General features: G+C 42.7%; 1 non-coding gene across 1 annotated transcript; it reads left to right on the forward strand.

The window, feature by feature from the left end:
- The first annotated feature begins 2700 nt into the window (after window positions 1–2700).
- LOC145027925 (small nucleolar RNA R71) lies at window positions 2701–2807 on the forward strand. Its single transcript, XR_013675687.1, has one exon. It is a non-coding gene; the product is annotated as a small nucleolar RNA R71 (small nucleolar RNA).
- The last annotated feature ends 902 nt before the right edge of the window (window positions 2808–3709 follow it).

The following is a 3709-nucleotide window of genomic DNA, read 5'->3' on the forward strand; positions in this document are numbered from 1 at the left end:
ATTTGTGAGACAATCATGGAAAGACGATCCAAAAACGGAAAAGTCACCCATAAAAACTTCCATGAATTTTCCACCATATCGTGGAATATGGCTGTCATACGCCTTTGAAAAGTTGCGGGTGCATTGCATAACCCAAAAGGCATGCGTCCATAAGCAAAAGTCCCACTTGGGCAAGTGAATGTGGTCTTTTCTTGGTCCATTGGGTCTATGGGTATTTGAAAACAACCCGAGAATCCATCTAGAAAGAAATAATAGCTATGAACTGATAGTCTTTCTAACATTTGATCAATAAAAGGTAAGGGAAAATGGTCTTTACGAGTGGCATCGTTTAGCTTTCGATAATCGATGCACACTCTCCAACCGGTTACCGTTCGTGTCGGAATTAGCTCGTTCTTTTCGTTGGTTATGACCATCATCCCTCCTTTCTTGGGCACCACTTGGACCGGACTCACCCATGGACTGTCGGAAATGGAATAAATAATTCCTGTATCTAAGAGTTTGACCACTTCCTTCTTGACTACTTCTTGCATGTTCGGGTTTAACCTTCTTTGGTGCTATACAACTGGATTTGCTCCTTCTTCCAGATTGATCTTGTGGGAGCAATAGGATGGGCTTATTCCCTTGATGTCGGTGATGCTCCATGCTATGGCCCGTTTCTGCTTCTTCAACACTTGCACGAGCTCTTCCTTTTCAGATCTGGATAGGTCAGAGGCTATAATTACTGGCTTTTGGTTGCCTTCTTCAAGAAAAGCATACTCCAAATGTTTTGGTAAAGTTTTGAGCTCCGTTTCTTTGTTCCGACTGTTGGAATCGCCGAGTGCAGGGAGGGTACCCGGTGAGTTTGTGGTTGTATTCACGACTTCCGCCTTTTCTCCAGAGGAACTCGGCGAGTAAATCGGTCCTACTCAGCGAGTAGGACTGTCAGTTTGTTTCACCAATTATTCATAATCTACTTCTTCCATCAGTCTTTCAATTTCCATTAAGTCTTTTTCTGGATCAAATGCTTCATCATAAGTTGTGAACTTGTTGGAATCTTCACTTATGCCTTCCTCCAATAATTCGTCAAGCATATCGATTGAGAATGTCGTGTCGTCACTGTTTCTTGAATACTTCATAGATTGGTCTACCCCGAATGTGACTGAATCTTCTCCTACCCGCAAGGTGAGCTTTGAGTCCCTCATGTCTACTATAGCGCTTGCCGTGTTGAGGAAGGGCCTTCCAAGGATGATTGGAACTTGTGGATCCGCCTCCATGTCTAGAATGATGAAATCAACGGGAAAGACAAATTTGTCCACCTTGACTAGCAAGTCTTCGTATATGCCTCTTGGGAAGGTGATTGTCTTGTTTGCCAAGTGTATTGCCATGCGAATTGTCATTGGCTCTGGGAGATCCAGCTTCTTAAAGAATGAGTATGGCATTAGGTTCACACTTGCTCCCGAATCAGCTAAGGCATGAATAGCAGCCAAGTTGCCGAATTGGCATGGTAAAGTCAAACTCCCCGGATCACCTTTCTTCTTTGGTAGCTTATTTAGCATAGCAGCATAGCAGTTTTCATTGAGTACTACCTTCTTCACTTTTTCCATCTTCCTTCTATTGGTGAGAAGTTCCTTAAGGAACTTTGCATATTTGGGCATTTTCATGATGGCTTCAATGAAGGGTATGTTGATTTGAAGAGTCTTGATATGATTTAGAAACTTTTGATACTCCTCTTCCTACTTCTCCTTCTTAGCTCGGGCTGGGTATGGCATTGGAGGCTGGTAAAGCTTTTCAAAGACCTGCTCGTTGGTATTTGATGGTGTACTCGCCGAGTCCATATGAGGTACTCGGCGAGTAGGGCTGTCAAATTGTATGTTTTGGTTTTCTGCTTGCTTTTCTGCCTCCTCCTTTGGTGATTCCTTGGATGCTTTAGTCTGAATAGGTGCCAAGGGAGTGATTATCTTCCCACTTCTTGTTGTGACAATGTTTATGTGCACGCCTCATGGGTTATTTTTAGTTTTGCTAGGAAGTTCGCCCAGTGACCTTTGGTTAATTTGTTGAGCAAGTTGCCCAAGCTGCATTTCTATGCTGTGGATAGATGCTTGCTGGTTTCTAAGCATGGTTCTTGTTTCTTGAATTGTAGCATCATGATCACTATGTCTTTTTTCTGAGGCAGCTACAAATTTGGTGAGCATTTCTTCCAAGCTTGGCTTCCTTTCTTGCACTGGCTCCTCCTTTTGGTAGAACCCTCTCCCTTTTTGCCTATACCTATCTTCCTTGGATTTCTTGTACTCTTCATAAGGGAGCCACTCTTTCTTTCGTTTGTGCCAATCTTCATCATATCGGTCTCCACTTGAGTAACACACTTGCGCCTTCTTGTTGCCATTCTCATCTAAATCGCAGTCTCTAGTGAGGTGAGGCCCATTGTAGTTTTCACAACCCACGCGAATAGCATGGATCGTTTGATCCATTTTATCCATTCTCCTATCCATGGTTTTTAGCATAGCCATGACAGCGGATAAGTCTTCAGTAGCTGCATAAGCAGCTCCCCTACTGACATCATGTCTAGGGTTGTAGTATTCTCTAGAGTGCTTAGAGAATTCTTCAATCAATTCTTTGATCATCGGGGGCGGCTTCTTTGTGAGTGGGCCTTGCGAGTCTAGTAACTTCCTGGTTATGACACTGACTCCATCATAGAAGATGGAGACTTCTTGTTGGTTGTTTAGGTCATGGTGTGGGCAGTTTCTTAGTAAGCTCTTGTACCTCTCCCATGCTTCATATAGCGACTCTCCAGCTTGTTGTTCAAAGTTAGTAATGGCCTTCTTCAACTTGGCTATCTTGGAAGGTGGGGAAAAGTTATCAATGAATTCTTCTTTCATCTTGTCCCAAGTGGCGACTGATCCGGAAGGAAGTGACTTGAACCAGTCTTTTGCAGCACCTTTGAATATCACCGGAAGCATACGAAGTAGTTGAGTCTCGCGGGGCACATTTGGAATATTGAAGTAATCAACTACATCATTGACTTCATCCAAATGCTTGTAGGCATCTTCATGTTCTTTTCCATAAAAAGATATTTCTTTAAGCGAAGCTAGGATATGACCCTTTAGCTCAAAGGTAGCAGTCGCGGGAATTGCGGGTTGCACAAGTCCCGGGCCAGTGTCGTCGTGCATCCTCTTCTTCCATTCTCCCATGGGGATTTCATCAATGTTAGCCATTGTGGTAGCTAACTCTTCCTCGGACTCAGTTTCGTGCTCGTATGTAGGCTCCTCTTCTTCCTCGGTCTCGTACTCGATATCTTCTTGAATTGGATCTTCGATTATCAAAGAGGCACTGAATGCTCCTGATTTGCTGCTCTTCTTTTTCCCAAAAACAGTCTTCAAATTGGACAAAGGTGACTTCTTTGGTGTACTTGAGCTCTCCACGTCCTTTCCTTTGTTCCTTTTCAATGCGGATTTGGGATCTTCAAACGGGGGTACCAGTGGGGTGTTTGATCCTCTGGTCATGAAAGTCCTGAAATAAACATAATAAAAACGTAAAAAGAACAAAAAAAATGTACTAAAAAAATCAAAAATTAAACTGCTAAATACGTTGGTACTCGCCGAGTAGGTGTGACTGCACTCGGCGAGTATCAGTGTGATTTTGACAAAATTTTATACTTAATATTAAAACTAAAACAGACGCTAAAACCTAATTACTAACTACTAAATTGAAATAAATGAACTCTATGCAAGTA

The sequence above is a fragment of the Lactuca saligna genome, chromosome 1 (assembly GCF_052625555.1).
Source record: "Lactuca saligna cultivar CGN05327 chromosome 1, ASM5262555v1, whole genome shotgun sequence".
In the NCBI taxonomy this organism is placed as follows: domain Eukaryota; kingdom Viridiplantae; phylum Streptophyta; class Magnoliopsida; order Asterales; family Asteraceae; genus Lactuca; species Lactuca saligna.